The sequence below is a fragment of the Aythya ferina genome (assembly GCF_964211825.1).
Source record: "Aythya ferina genome assembly, chromosome: 5".
Taxonomy (NCBI): domain Eukaryota; kingdom Metazoa; phylum Chordata; class Aves; order Anseriformes; family Anatidae; genus Aythya; species Aythya ferina.
The window spans coordinates 33,326,345-33,342,658 of NC_140301.1; the positions used below are offsets into that span (position 1 = coordinate 33,326,345).

Sequence of the window (16,314 nt, forward strand, 5' to 3'; positions counted from 1 at the left end):
AAAGATCTCCTGAACCAATGGATTCAAAGAGAGCGTGCAGATGAATGTCTGACTCCTCTCCAAGAACATGAAATCTGCCGAACCACCAGGTCCTGCCTGACCCTGGAGCAGCGCTGGGTGCTCTCCTTTCTGACACGGGAGCCTAGCTGAAGTATTCCTGCTGAAGAAGACGCATGACCTCAAGCTGAGGCCCAGTACAAACACTGAACAGAATTATGCCGGAAAGTGCTGCAAATTCTGCTAGAAAGCACTGCCTAAACAATTTGGTGAATGTCTGCTTTCTCATCACTGTCAGCCTCCTCCTCTTCTGACAGATGAGCTTTTGAAGATAGCCAAACTGAGAGCCATGCAGGATAAACAAGCAGGTCTCAATCTGTGAAGCCTGACACAGAAGTTTCATTTTCTAGAGCCCAAACTACAAAAGGTCTGCAAAACAAAGCAAGTGTCCTGTATATACCACCTCTGAGTATTGCTGTAGGCAGCAAGATGAAGACGGATGTTCCCAATAAGCTTATCATCTTTATCTGGAACAAGCAAGTATCAAGGAAAAAAAAAAAATGTTTAAGAAAAACCAGAAGCTTTGTGATCAGTTTCATGAAGACACAAACATCGCCTCAATACAATTACCGCTCAGCTACACTAGTAAGAAAGCTGACCATGATCCAGTTTACATGAAAAATCTCTTAGGTCACACAAAAAGACAACAAGATAAACATTTCAAGCTGCTCCACATTATGTTTTGGTTTCACATAGGGGGCAGTATGATTTTGCTGTTCTGTTTTGACTTTTTGCTCGTTGTTTTCTTTCGGGAGTGAGGGTTGCTGCCTAGGCCAGTAACAGCTTCCGAGCTGGTCCTGCTGTGGGAGGAGGAACCAGCAGCACAGTGCCCTCGCCATCCCCAAGATCATTTGTGCAAACTTCACAGACAACAACCAGCGCTACAAACCAACAACTCACAGAAACCGGAGCTCTTATTTGTGGCTGGGAACTTCAGCTTTACCAGATGTTTTCTCACTTCATGTTGTCTGTCACAGGCTGAATGCTTCAGGTTGAATTTGTTGGTATCCCCAGGAGAACTGAGGGAAGGTTTAATCATCGCATGTGCTCGTACTGAACGTATTCATGTTTCAGTGCTTCTGCTGATAATCCATGAAAGAAAATTTCTCTCTTCTCCATCCCACTAGTAAAAGCTCAGCACAGATGCACAATCTGTCTTCCAGATGCATAACCTGGCTATATAACTTTTCTTCTGAAGCGTCCCATTTCTCACTGAGACCAAGTTCTAGTATCGAGAAAGGTATAACAGAGCTCCCAGCAGTACCAAGCAACGTCTCACATCTCATTCATAATACAAAACAAACGCATATCCTCTTGCTCTCCTCCTCAGTCCAAGATCAGGTGATACTACTTCAACAATCACAAAGGCAAACCCAGTTGGTTCCAGTAAGTTCCAAAACAGGGGCAGAGATTTTGCAGAATCTTCTCACACATCAGGCCGTGTGGAGACAGAGGAAAAAGTAGACAATTGTATGGATGTCTCCAGATTTATGCCCATTTGCCTGCAATCCCAAGCTACTGGTCTTAGCAGTGACGCGGGCTGACCTTTCCAGGGTGCTCTCCCGTTGCTTTCATATTGCCATGATGCTTGCACACAGAGCAGGCTGCTTCCTCTGACAACATGGAGAACAGCAATTCAAACTTCTCTCTCCATACAAATGCAATCCAAGCTAACACAATCCCTTTGGATCTCAGGCCTTTAGTGCCAAGGCAATATAACAAAATTATTTTAGAAACATTATTTCATTAAGCAGCAGTGATGTCAGTGGGCCTAACTGCTCATAAACAGAAGTACAGCAATTACTAAAATGTTAGGACAGAAAGATATTCCAGGAAGTTTCAATACACTATCTATAACTCACAAAGAATTTACTTTACAGAATAATGAATGAGACATGACAGTTACTGAAGTTGTCTTGTTTTTGGCCTTGAAGCTGTCTCCACAGTTACAGAGTTGAGATGTCACAACATAAAAACACTTCAGTAAAGAGACTACTAAAAGAGTTTACTGCTGAATGTCAACCCGAGGCTTATGCACAGCAAGTGACTCAAAATATGAACGACTAATGAAACATTAGAAGAGCATATGCCAAAGTTCCTAAGCTCTAGAAACACCGTAAGACGCTGGAAGACACCACAAACAGAATGGTTTACCTGAAATTAAGGGTCATACCCGGAGATGCTTCAGAAGAAGAGACAGAAGATCATGACTCAATATCCCAACTGGAGACCAAGAGCCTAGTGCTGTGGAGAGTCACTGAATCAGCCACGTGAAGTTCCCAGCACCAGACCTGCAGCTTTAAGTGAGCTATTTACACTAGACACCGAAGCATATAACGAAAAGGGAGCCAGACGTCCCTGTTTGCTTTGGAATATATTTTCATGAACAGCACTAGAGGAGATAGTGGAAGCAACGCTGGACCCAGTCATCTAGGAGAAGCACTGAAACTTGGGTATTGCTGACGCAGCTGATTTTCCACTTGGAAAAGGGGTTTGTCCAAATTAACTGAGTAAGATATCTGTCCCTGAACACTACTCACTCAGGAAGACCGGAGAATTCTGCTCACATAAGCTGTATACAGAGCAGTTTTAACAAGTGGCGAAGACTTCAGTGCTGATGAAACTGGTTGTTTTTGCTGTGCATTGAACTGTTTCATGCAACTAGCTATGTTAAGTCCCTTGTACCAGGCTCATAAGACATGATACAGAAACACGGTGGTATTATGCACCAGAGATATTGGAAGCATTCATCCCCTGATCAGAGGCAGCGTGCATTCCAGAGATGTTTCAATCTGGTAAATATAAGTGCTAACCTTAGCTCTGACCCTCTGGGTGCATTAAGAATATGCACCCATGTAACAGCATCTGTGGAAACAATCATGCTTGCAAGGTAATATGCAATTTCATGTGCTAATTGTACCAGGATGCAAGGGAGCCAGAAGGGACAAAAAAAAAAAAAATAACCGAGAGAAACAACCACCACCACCATCTTTCTGCTATATTTTTTCAGGCTCTGTAGAACTTAACTCCGGACTTTTTCTGTACATCAGTGCTTACCTATGTAACTCCACACTTTCACAGGATTTTAAGTTCTCATCTATTAATCATCACCTCCCCTGTGCATCAAAAGGTCTCCTACCCTTACTCGAAGGCCTACTTTTCCTTCAACCAAAGACATCCTAAAAGAAGAATTGACCCCAAACTTCAAAACTGAAAGTACCTTATTTATTTTGTGTGACCTGTTTTTACAAGAATCTCCATGCCTTTGGGGCAAGCACTGTTTATTTGTACATCCCCCGTACTTAATCAGTAAACTGTTTTTAGGCTTGTTTTTGTTTATAACGTAACAACATTCAGGACTTGAATAAAGCAGTCTGCTTACTGGATTAAACACAAGAGCATAGGCCTCTTCTTCTAGGTTAAAGTCTCCAATAAACTTACTACAGAGCAGAACAGAGGAATGTATTTCTTCCTCAGTTTCTAGCCAGAGACACGAGAATCGCAGTACTCACCAGACTGACCTGTTATCTTTCAAGTGAAGCAGATTCTCAAGTAATAAGAGGCACACCTATACTCAAGTGAATAAACTGTGCTGATTCACAACAGCAGATTGCCTGGGCCAAATTCCATGCAGTATTAACAAATCAACAGGAAGCACTCCAAAATTATTACACTGATGTGCTCTCATCTTCCTTCCCCTACATTCCAGTCAGCTGGCACTCTCACCGCTCCCTGTAAATATACAGGCACAGGTATCAACCTCAAATTCTGCCTCCTCTTTCCCTTTTGTTATGTTTCTCCCTCTTCACCCCTCAAAAGCCTTTTTTTTTTTCCCCTCTTCCCCTTACAAGCACACAAACGAGAACGGTAGCATCTGGAGAATGGTATTTGTAGCTGAGGTAGTCACACGCAGTGTGGGAGTACTGATGGTAGTCACTAATCTGAAAGGAAGGATTCAAGTAACCAGACACTTACTAGAAGTTCTTTTCTTCTCAAAACCATGATTATTCAATATAAGTAAAAAAAGATTTACACGCTAGATCACATCAACATAGCCCTGAATCACCGTGCCAATCTAACATGGAATCACTGGGTATACAATTAGTGTTTAACGGAGGAAAAGCTGAGTGCAAGACTCCCATACCATGAAAGCAGACTTCTGCTACGTGAAGCAGAAGTCTACTTTCATCACCACGTCCTTCACCTGCTCTCCTGGGTCCTGCTGCTTCCATGCAGACAAGAGCCCCACTTTCGGAGGATTTTCAGACTGACACCTGCAATGTGCTTGCGATCACAGCACCACTGTGACCAGCATCACTGCCACTTCTGTGCAAAGTTACTCTTTAAACAAATTCTGGTCTGTAAAAACTAATGCTCAGATTTTCAGTGGTCCTATTGCTGTGCTAGAAAAGGTGTTTAAACGCATTTGTCCCCGCACATGCACAGAAGTTCTCATGCGCTCCTTTCACTACACCGTCCTTACACGCTCCTCTCCCTGCTGTTCCAAGGACGCCTTTCTGTTTGTTAAATCCCACTGGGGAAAATTCCAGCTTCTCTCTGTTCAGACTCCTGTCATTATACACTAGAAGGGGGGGAAAAAAGCCATGAGGACCACAACGAAAGTTTATTGCATGATGTCAAGCCCCTTCCAACACAACTTCAGACCCCAAGAAGACCACGTGAGCCTTACAGTCTACTGGATTACCACAGATTACAACACAGAAAGCAACACACAGAAAAGCAAACGTAACCATAACACAAGGGAGGCTTCATAGCAGAAGGCTTAAAACATATCCCATGCGCAAAATAGCAAAAAACAAAAAGAAAAAGTTCCATGGATAGCATTTAATCACCTTTCCCATATTATGCAAGAATTCCAGAGGAAGCCACAAGTGTGATACACCTGAGAGAAAATAAAGACATGCCCCATATGTAACACTTTCCACACACACCAAGCAGCGATTGAACAGATGCCTGTTCCCTTCCTCACTAGAATCTTTCAACAGCTTTAGAGTAAGTCAGCTCACGTGAGCATTGTTGCAATCATCCATTGTATCAAAATTTTATCTGGCATACAAAAAAAAGAGTAGTTTTGAACAAAAACAACAGCAAGCAGAGGAGGACAAATTAAGTTAGAAAAGGGAAACCAGGAAGAAGGTCCCAGGTTCTGAGGAGTACCTGTTTGTCTCACACTGGGGACGCACAAATCTGAGATCAATCTTCTCAGTCATGTGATTTTGTGGCAATGGCAGCACAAAACAAGCCAGGTACTTGTATTAACACCGTCACAGACCTACACTGCACTCATCAACTGAGGACATACTGTTACTCCAGTCAGGAACAACCCAGAGCACGCATTTAAGAGCAACAGGCCAACGACATCCCATTTTGACTGGCTGCAAAAGCTGCAGCTCATCATCACAGGAAAAGACGTTTGATTAAATTAAACACTGCACGATCTATTAGAGTTCTGCATCAACAGCCAGGCACCCAAGCATCATTCTCACAAGAAGTCAGGTAGGAGAAGGCACTGTGAGCTTTAAGCCCAGAAAAAATTGCCATACAGGGATGGGAGTTGACAAGAGTTACCTGAAGGGAGATTTCCTTCTTTAGGTAAGAGCATGAAATTCACAGGGAAATAGAGCTGGTGAAATATACCAAAAAGCAGGCAGGCAATGGAAACAAACCGATTCTGAAACAAGTCTCAGGGTGACAAATCCACTGATTTCAGCAGGATTTTCTGAGAACGCAGAAAAAGAGGTATGGTGGGATTCATCTTTGGGAAAGAGAGAATTGCAGGTGGCTCGGGGACAGGTACCTGGTGTTCAGAAACAGTGCAAGCCATCCCAGTCCTTCACAAGTTATTCCTGGCCAGAACACACTCTGAAAAGAAAGCAAGGGAAGCGCAGGTAGCCACATCCTCCCTGGGTCACTGACAAAAGTACACCTAACAAGGCAAGTTCATACTACACACAACCAGAGATTTACGTGATAAAGACGTTTATCAGATAGACAGTTTCTGCAAGCTAAGCAGCAGCAAAAAAGTAAGATATCTGAGGCTCCAGTCAGGTCTGAACCAACAAAAAGCTTTGTTATAAGGACAGGTGATTGTAGCCCTTTTACAAAGTTATGAAAACACTTTGTTAGTTTTGTTATTATTATTTTTAAATCCATCACACATCAGGTTATGCAAATTTCAGGCTGAACATCTCATTCCAAGCAGTTTTGTCCTACTGGCAAGAAAGAAGAGAAGACAATCCCTCGGACACTTCAAGGACTCATTTCTGGCTTTCATGTAAAATTCTGTTGTGTTAGCAAATTAAATAAAAGCCCTGAATAAATATATTCCATGTTCTTACAAAGCTTTACAGGAGCGCGATATTACCTGAGTTTTAAAGGAACAGCAAAGACCCCGGGAGGCAAAATAACTGGTATGAGATCCAAGGGGCAGCAACAATGTCAGAAACAGAATCCAGATTCTTCAAGCCTTGTCAAGTGCTTCAGCCCTTTAAAACTACCTTTTTTTGGGGAAAAGAATGAAGTCACGGTACTCCTGATTCAACAGCAGCCTTCCCATCAGCTTCAGCAGGGTCAGGATTTCCTCCCAGATCAGGACACGTTTGCTCTTAGGAGATAAGAGATACTTTTAGAAGAGCTTTTTCTTTACAGCCATGCATCGAATCCTTTTGTACATCCCTATTACCCACATTCCTTATCTCCAATACCCTGCTACAGCAGTGTTACAAGGGGCACCGTCACAGGCTCTCTACGGAGGGTAAAACGTCCTTGAAGGACAAGATACATCGTTGTTCCGCTCTGCATGGATTTATCTCCGTTCCTTCTCCTGCCGCTGGTGTGGGCCCAGTTGGTCAACGAAAGGGAATTTCACCCTGGCGCCGAAACAATGACAATTCTTCTCATCACGTCAATATACCAAGAGTAACTATTTAGCTAACCATGTGTACCGCCAGCAGTTCGCTCCCCACGGGCTGCGTAGGGGCTGGGAACCCTTAAAGAAAACCACGCGACTATTAACAAGCACTGTTAACAGTTACAGCACACGCAAGGTTTCGATGAGGCTCTGAGCAGATTTACTTTTTTGTATCTGTTTTGAACAGAAGCGTCAGCAATGTACAGGGTGTACGAGGCATCGGTGCTGACAAAATACATTCCCTGCCTCAAAAAAAGCTATTACCACCTAAATATCTGTTGTATGTGTGATCTGTACACAGGTGAAGGCAAGAGCAACTTTTTGTCAATGTTTTTCCTTTAAAAAAAAAAAAAAAAAAACACAAAACACAACTATGAAGTAAATATCCACCCTAAATTTATATCGAGGAGAACTCTGTGACAGTTTCTAAAAGAAGGATTTTGTCACACAGACCTAGATATAAGCTAATTATGGTGACTACACAGAAGCTACGTTCCAATATTAGAAGTCTGGAGGTCCTGATCTTACTGTTGTTAATACGCATGCTGGTTTTAGGCATTCGGATACTCCCTCCGACTTCTGCAAGGCTGAAAGTAAAACGCAAGTTTTTGCAAGACTGGAGCTCTGATTAATCTCTTCAAAAACACCAAAGACGTTCACTTCATATTACTTGGCACTTAACTCTAAGCCTTTTTTATTATTATTATTATTTCACACAAACTCAAGCACAAATAAATCGACGGGGATCAAGAGTTCAAGTTAAATGTTTGCTTACTTAAAAATTAAGACAACTGCAGTATCCAAGCCTTGGCACACGAGACTACGGCAAATATTAAACTCGCTACCGGCCTGACAACTGCAATCATACTGATGTGCGGTTTAACTTGAGCTAAACCCACTGACCATAAGCTGATGACCTGTGTGAAACTAAGTAATTCTTACAGGTACACACCGGCAAAGAAAAGGAAAACTTCTGGGAAGTTCCTGTTCCTCTGTCGCTGATACAGAAACACTTCACTTTCCTCGACGTGAGCTCCAGGTGAGTTCCAGTGTAAAGGCAAGGGCTGAGGTACCATGAGGAACCACGAGGTGCTCCTTGTCCCACCGGCCGCCACCTGCGTGGATTCCGTGCCTCCACGGTGACCGCACGGTGTCACCAAGCCTGCCCCCACGCCCCCGGCACCGCTTCAGCCGCAGCACCGGCACGGCCGAGGCACCCTCAGCAGGCAGAGAGATGTTCAAAGCCCCTGTCCCCGTGGCACAAGTCCAGGGCAGCAGCACTTCACAAGGAGAACGGGGCACCAGCAGCTCCAGCAAGGGAAGCCGCCTCCTGCCACGCGTTTCCATTACCTTGAAAGAGGCAAAATCTCCCAAAGACATCGCAGGACACTTGCAGTCCGAGGGATTAGTGCAATTACTTACGTACTCTCTGTATAAAAGCACACGTGCAGCCAGAGGACTTACTTCATCAACTGCTTTTCCCTCAAGACGCTCGGCTGGAGGCTGACTTTGACTCATAAACCCACGTGCGCGCCGCTGCACAGCGGCGGCGGCCGGCTGCCCGCTGGGACCCGCAGGCGGTGCTGACAGCGCGGTTTGCAGAGCACCACGGCACCCTTCGCCCCTCACCTCCAGCCTCAAACTTCTGCCTGCGGAAACTACAGGTCCCAGGATGCATTAGCTCGGCGAGCAGCTCCGACAGCAACAGAGCACTGCACGCTGGGGGCCGTAGTTCCCCCCGGCCCCACTCGGGCCGAAGGATGAGCCCCGATGTAGGCCACACCGCGCGCCCCCGCGGGGGCTGCTGCCAGGTAAGCGGGTCGAGAGCTGCTTCCCACAGCCCCAAGGGATGAAGGCGACAACCGCTCCAGTACAAACACGCATCAGCTAAGCAGCACCTCCCCAAAAACCGCCGGCGGTTTAGCTACTTTCGAGCACGAGGAACAGACAGCGGCTTGGAACAGCTCTAAGCACGGCCGGATTATTTTTTTTTTTTCCCCAGGACCGCTAGGTTTATTAACATTAATGCCTGTTTTCAGAGGGTGCTCTCCAGAATATCAATAGGAAAAGTATGTTTGGTGAGGGGCACGTTGTCCCTGCCCAGAATTTAGTCAGCTGGAAAGCCATTGCTCCCTTCCTCCATTTGCACAACATACCGAAGCACAAGCTTGCCTCTCTTCCAAAAAGAAGCAGAGCTTAGCTGAAAATTAAATAGCTGTATCTCAGCGTAGGCCTCAGAGAAGAATACGCTGTACTTCAGCAAAGGGAAGGGCAGCTCCCCCTACCAGTCTGTTCTAAGAAGGTTTTAATCGAGGAAGGAAACAACCAGTGATCAAAACGAACAAGTCTTCCTTGTTGTTGTTTTCCTCCTTCTCCTCCCGAGCCCTGGATTTTTTTATTATCGCTAAAAACCGATGATATGCACGGATAATTCCATCCGGCCCCTCGCACGTTTCAGTAGGCTTTGTAGCAAAGCACAGCCCTGGCAGCGTTTTCCAGCTAGCAAGCAGGAACGCAGCTCCCGCAAACACCCGCGGAGGAAAGAGGACGGAGGCTGCGAACCCGGGGACCGGCGGCGTCCCGTCGCAGCGGGAGGACGAGCAGGGACGCCCCGGCCACCTCAAAGACGTCCTCGCGCGTTTCCCTGCGCAGGCAAAAGGCCTGGGAAGCATCGAAAGGTTTTGTCAATACAGCAATACTGTCCATAGGCCAAAGACAGCTGTTGCCATAGTTACTATCAGCCAGCTTATCAGAAAATAATTATTGCAATTACTCAGAAGTTTTGTTAAAACAATTTGAAGCTTCAATAGGATGGCACTCGATCTCCCCAATTAACCGTTTGCGACCACGCCGCCTTCGGGATCCGCACGGTTAACGCCGCCTGGCTCGGCAGGGCTGGAGGGGAAGGAATCGATGTCCCCTCTCCCTTTCAAGTACGGGCAGCTTGCATTTCGCAGGCAGCAGCACGGAAACCGAACCGACCCGGAGCCCTCCTGCTATGCACGAGTCCTCCTTTCGCGGGCCCGAGGACAGAGTCTGAGCGCAGGCCATCTTAGAGAGACAGGCTCAGATCCCCCCTCGTTTGCTTCACCCGCTCGCGTGTCTGTGCTCCCGTGCAACAAAACGCACCGGCCACGCTTCCCAAACATCGCTCTAATTAGACATGCAACGGCAGAGCCCCTCATTTTCTGAGGTAAACAACACGATTCCTGCAGCAAGCCAACTTGGTAACGCTCCCTTTTGTCCTCGGGAGCACGGTACCGCCAGGTGGAGGGGCAGGCTCTGGAAAGGACACCTTTTAAGCAAGCAGACATTAAAATAGCGTGGAAGCAGCGCGACCACGGCCCGCGCGACAGCTCGCATTAAGCAGAGCCTCGCTCCTTACGTACCGTGCGTAAACGCATCCCTGCTGGTAACAACAAGCAGCAGGCTGGGGGGCTGCTCGCCTTCTGCTGGGGGCCTGGGCTTTTCCTGCAGCGGATTTCGAGCATAAAAATCTCTAGTCAGAGAGCGAGCGCATGCAGCGACAACGAACGAGACACCTCGGGTAAGAAGGAACGTGCGATAGGTCAAACCACCTCGGCACGCAGAGCTTTTAAGGCACGGGGTACTCGGTAATTCCTATGGAGACATTAAAGACATAAACAGCAAAGTATAAAAGAAATGCTGCAGAGAAACCTATAGCGGGTAGCACGTTCTTTCCTCAAAAGCCTGGGATGATCAAAGTATTAAAACAAAAGGCTCCGTGGCAAAGTTGAGGCTTTGTTAGGGGAGCAGCCATAGCGCTCATTTCGGCCCAAAGGAAGGGATCTTTCTGAACTTCCTACAGATTTAAAGATTACTTTAAAGACAGGTGATCCTAATTGTAAAGTCTGATTGTTACGCGAGCGCACCTTTCCTCGGCACTAAATACATTTTTAAAAGCCCTTGATTTTTGTACTTTTTATAGCCATCCTATAGCTACAGCCGCCACTTTGCCTCTGTTACGTCAAAACCTCACAAAAGCAGAGTCAAACAACTTAAAATCATACTTTGCCAATGTTAATAGTAAGGAAGTTGGTAAGGTGCGGGAGCCATAAATTATTTAGACCTCAGAAACACACGGGGTTTGTGTATTTTTTTTTCCTCTTTTGAAATGAGACTATATCTGTAATAAAAAAACAAAAACACAAAGTTTCCCCCCCAACTGTAAATAAACTTCTTTTTTGCCTGCATAATGCATATCTCCACCATCAGCACAAGCCAGATACCGGCTTTGTGCTGTACTGAACATGAAATATTAATGCTGGATACCTATAAAAACTATCCTTCAGTTCACCCTCTATTTACAGGGTACGGTAGCAAATATCCTACCCCTCGCGCTCAGCGGACACCTCAAGCCCCTTCTGCGCGCTGCCCTACCTTTCCAGCACGCGGCTCGTTCCTAAATAACCTTTGTGCAGTTAAAATACATCAGAAACAGGATGTGAGCTGCTTTCTGGCACAGAGTAATTGAACAAGGGCAATTCACGAACATGCAGGAGCCAGGCCTTTGTGGAGCCTCACACTTCTAGCATACAGCCACGCATGCGACTGCACAGTTGTGAGCATAAAGGGTGAAGGGGACAGTGCAGAAATGCTATTAGAAGCTTAATAATAGGTTTTCAGCGCTGCCCCTTCCGCACAAGGAGCCTCTCCTAAAGGGCAGGCTGCCTAGCGGCTCGCATCGCCACGCAACGCCCCTCCAAAAACCCAAGCCCCGTCGCTCTGCGAAGGCCTTTCTGGGAGATTTGAAACAAACAAAGCCAAGAAGCAAGAAAACCAAAACATGAGCGAAAAGGCTAAGTCACCAACATGTGTTTCTCACGTGACACCTGCCTTGAGTTTCTGGTGGTGCACGAGATGCCCATCCCGCACGGAACAGGACGGCCCTTCAAGGTTCTCACAGGCGGGTGTTGAGAGGAAAGAGAAACCTCCCTCCTAAACAAGCTCCAACAGCATCAATCCACCTCGCTGAATAAGCTCCTCCATGGCCCTACGAATAAATATCAAGGAACTGGAAAGCTACAGCACGTTCATACGCGATTATTATGACCATTATAAACACGCTGCACGAGCAACCTAAGGGATAGCCGGGCTGGCTATGACAGCTTTCCAACGGCACTCGGAATTTCACAGCTTCCTAAGGAGCCACTACAACACATTTTATTTTTCTAGAAGAAAAAAAAAAAAAAGACGCCTAAAAATGTTCTCAGTTGTACAGATCTCATCCAAGCATTTTTCTAAATTAGAATTTCCCCGGTGAAGTTTAACAGACACACACACACAAAACCTCATCTCTTGAAACAGAAGTAAAGCTGAAGCAAGAACTATTTAGGACCAACACCTGAAACACAGCTGAAGATGAACGGCCTAGGGTAAAGAAATCTTTACAAAACCTAAACTGAAGGGAGCGATCTTACTGCCCAGCCACAAAACACAAAAGTATTTTTCTCTGAACTACCGAAAATTCAGTTTCCTACTTTTTCTCTAAGTTCTTGAAAGGGGAGTTTCCTGTGTTAATTCCCTAGAGGAAGAACAGCAAGCCCCACCGCCGCCACCACCACCAAATGCCTTCTCCCAGCTCACAGCAACTCCAGTTCAGGACACATGAAAAGAGCAAAGACGAAAAGCTTTCAGATAGAAATCTTAACGCGAATAGTAGTAATATAATGACAACGTATCCCCTAACGCGACGGCCTGAGTTACGCACCACAGCAGCCGGGTGAGTTAACTGGAAACCACTGCGACCCACGGCAGGCTCTGTGCCAAGCCTCTCGCCGCCTGGGTCCCGGCGCAGGTGACGGCCGGCGAGTCCCCGGTGAGCCAGCACCTACCTTCGGGTGCACAACTGGCCTCGTAAGACCTTGAAGCGCTATTCTATACGTGCCACTACGCGACACGGAATCAATGGGCAGAGAGGTTGCTTAATGCTCCCCCTGTATCAGTGCAAACTTCTGGATGATAATAACTACCAGACGATAATCTGATTTCTCTGCCACAGTAAGGCTGGAAGGTTTAAAAACCACGCAGAAGCACCAGCTATTTTTTTTCTCTGATACAGATTTAAAGGTTCACTTACTAAGCAACAGAATTCCTTATTTAAAAAAAATAATAATAATAATCCCAGCTTCATTCAGCTGCCGTGAAACATGCCCGGGTACAAATAAAATTCCCAAATCCTGTGGATCTGTTTGCTGAAGTCCGGTGGTTAACCCCTCCAACTAGTATGGGTGCTGGCGCATATTTTTCGCTTGTTTCTTCCTTTTAGCATCCTGCTCTCACTGGTAATTTAGTGTCAGTATTTAGATACAAACTATAAAGTTATATCACACGCAGCCATTAACAAGCTTAACGTGAAAGTTTGAGCATTACATGTTTACATGTGGAGAAGTCATGAATTTTAGACTTACTATTTCTGCAAGGCTTTGCAAAGCATGCTATTTCCCTCACAGATTAAGCCTGAGAATAAGGCTCTCTTCATCAAAGTTAAACATCTCCCTGCTCTGTAGCATACCCAGCTTCACCAGCTAGCTCCGGGCAAGCAAGGGAAAGCCAGAGGAAACTGAATGACAAAACTGAAACTACTCAGGTGTCTTCATTGTTACAAGCAAGCACAGTGAGGGAAAAAAAAAAAAAAAAAAAAAAAAGTAAACAGACAGCCCAAGCCCTTTTCATTTATGATATCCGAGAATCTACAGCTCAGAGGAAAAGAAGCTACGTTCCTGTGTTTGGGTGCACCTTCTGATGCCGAGGAGCACCAGCAGGTCTAGTTAAGGAAACTTCAGGAGCCCAGAGAAGCTGGCTCCTCGCGAGCTGGGTGCATGCCCCTACCTGGACCTCCCAGGCTCGGCCCCACGGCACGCCGCAGCACTCGCCTTCCTCGTGCCACGCGCGTTATTACCCCCGGTGGGATCCTTCCACACGCAGCCTCCCCAGCGAACAAAAGTTCATTGTCAAGCTCAGCGCTTGGGCCCAAACAAACATCCAGAGGGTGGGAGGGGGAGAAAGGAGAGGAAGCGCTCCTATCCGCAATGCCAGGGCTCGCGGGCAATCACCGTTACTCACAATTAAAAAGTGGGAACAGGTGTAGCAGATATCATACTTTGATAGCTGAACAAAGAATATTACAGCACGTGACCGAGATGTGATGACATTTGTTCACCAATCGAAAACAAAAGCCACTCTCCAATGGCACTCTTTCCTCCACCCCCAAGAATTAGGAACTTGGAAGTCTCTCCATATTGAAACACATCTGCTCGCAGCCTCATTTTCTGACACTTGAGAAGAAGTTGAATGAGGAGCTCCACGCATTCGCCCAACGCAAATCCACCTAAAAGCCCAGGTGCACAATCCTACCCCGGCACCCACCGAACTGCAGATGCGGTTGGGGAAAAAAGCTCGACCGACAAGGAAGCTCGGGAATAATGAAGGGAAAGAAGGAAAAATAACAACAACAAGACGCACACACACACACAAAAAGAAGGAAAACACCACCACGGAAAGGCAAGTGAAGAAAGGAGCATGCACAAGAGGACTGTACCAAATGGCAGAGTCCCACATACAGCCCCGCTCCACCTACACAGACGCAAACGCAGGAGGGAGGGAAAAAAAAATAAAAATAAAAAATAAAAATATATATAAAAAAAAGTCGACATCTGTAATCCCAGCAGCGGCCGTGCCAGAGCAGAAGTGTGAAATCCCAGAGGCGTCCTTGCACTGAGCTTTGTACCTGTGCAGGAAGGGCAGCCCCAGGGCGAGGGGGGCAGGAGAGACTTGCCAATAACAAGTTGCAGAAGAAACGGAATTTTCCCGGCGCTACTCGGGCCACAAAGACGAATGAAAGGAAGGAGGAGGAAGGGAGGAAGAGAAGAGAAAAAAAAAAAAAAAAAAAAAAAAAGAACAAGAAAACCTGCGGCAGCGGCTTTACTACGAATTATCAATCACCGAGAGCGGCATCATTTCCGAGCCCATCATAAAACTTCCCCGACAGCATCACGGCGAAGGACCCGGCCGAGAGAAAAAGGGCCTGGAAATCATCATCCCGGCGAACCCCGGAGGGGAGGGGACCAGGCTGCCTGCCTCCCTCCCTCCCCCACCCCTCCCTCTCCCCCTCCCTCCCTCCCTCCCTCTCCCCTCCCTCCCTCCCCGGTGCAATGTGTCATCTCCTTCCCCTGCTCCTCCCCCCAACCCCAATGTGTCACCTCCTCCTTTCACCCCAAGTGTCACCCTCCTCCTCCTCCTCCTCCTCAATCCTCGCCCGCTCCCAAACTTCTGCCGGCGCCCGCCGGGGGAAGGGGAAGAGGGAAGAGAAGGGGGGGAAGGAGGAGGAGGAGGAGGAGGAGGAGGAAGGGGGGGGGGGGGGGACACAAACACACACAGAGAGGGGACACCCACAGGACACCCCCCCCCCCTTCAGCCCCCGGGGAGGGGCTGAGGCGAAGTTGGTGCTCCTCAGCGCCAAGTTGGCCGGAGAGTGGCGGCGGGGGTCGGGGGGGTGGAGAGGAAGGGGGAGGCAAGGGGATGAGGAAGAGGAGGATGAGGAGGAGGAAGGCGGGATACTACACCCTGCTGGCGGCGGCGGTGCTGCTGCGGGCCGGCCGGGGTCCCCCGGGCAGGACCTCCCTGTGTGGGGGCAGAGCTCTTCTTCATAGGGGGGTGCTGGCGAGGCCGCTCCGGCGGGGCTGCCCGCTGCTGGGCGCCCCTGGCTCTCCTCCTCGCACTTTTCTTTAAGCTAAGCGGGGAGTGGAAGATGGTAGGCTGCTCCCTCCTCCTCCTCCTCCTCCTCCTCCTCCTCCTCTTCGCTCGGCTCTCGGGGGTCCTGTTCCTTTCCCCCCCCTTCCTCCTCCTCCTCCTCCTCCTCCTTCTCCTCGGCGGGGGGCTCCTCCTGCCGGGGGGGGGGCAGCTGGGCGGGGAGGGAGGCAGAGGAGCTCGGCGGGGCGCCGGAGGAGAGAAACTGTGACACAAAAACAAGCCGGGAAGCTTCAACTCTTCTTCAATCCCATTCACCCGGCCCGGCCGCAGCACCGCGCCGCGGGATCCCTCCGCCGCCGCCGGCCTCCCTCCCTCCCTCCTCTCCCTCCCTCGCTCCGCTCGCTGCCTCGCCGAGCGCGCTCCCGACGCCCCGCCGGGCGCGCGCACCGGAGCCCTGAGGGAGCGGGGATGAGGGGGAAAGAGGTTGAGGAGGGGGTGAGGGGGGGGGTGCGCGGCTCGCCGCCCACACACGCACCCAGCGGGGAGAGCCCCGTGAAGGGGATGGGGGCTCGGTGGGGGGGGGGGGGCGGCGAGGGCGGGCTCGGCGGCTCCTC

The 16,314-nt window shown here is 48.1% G+C and overlaps 1 protein-coding gene across 7 annotated transcripts in view; it reads right to left on the bottom strand.

Annotated features, from left to right (window-relative positions):
- Nucleotides 1-16,054, bottom strand: part of PHF21A (PHD finger protein 21A) — a 132,549-nt gene extending 116,495 nt beyond the window's left edge. Inside the window, exon 1 of one of the 7 annotated variants that reach the window (XM_084520817.1) lies at nucleotides 15,574-16,054. The gene's annotated coding sequence lies outside the window, so the exon portion shown is untranslated. Of the gene's footprint in view, nucleotides 1-14,918; nucleotides 15,058-15,573 lie in introns of those variants that run through there. The other 6 variants (XM_084520811.1, XM_084520819.1, XM_084520815.1 and 3 more) reach the window with 6 other exon arrangements.
- Nucleotides 16,055-16,314: the final 260 nt, after the last annotated feature.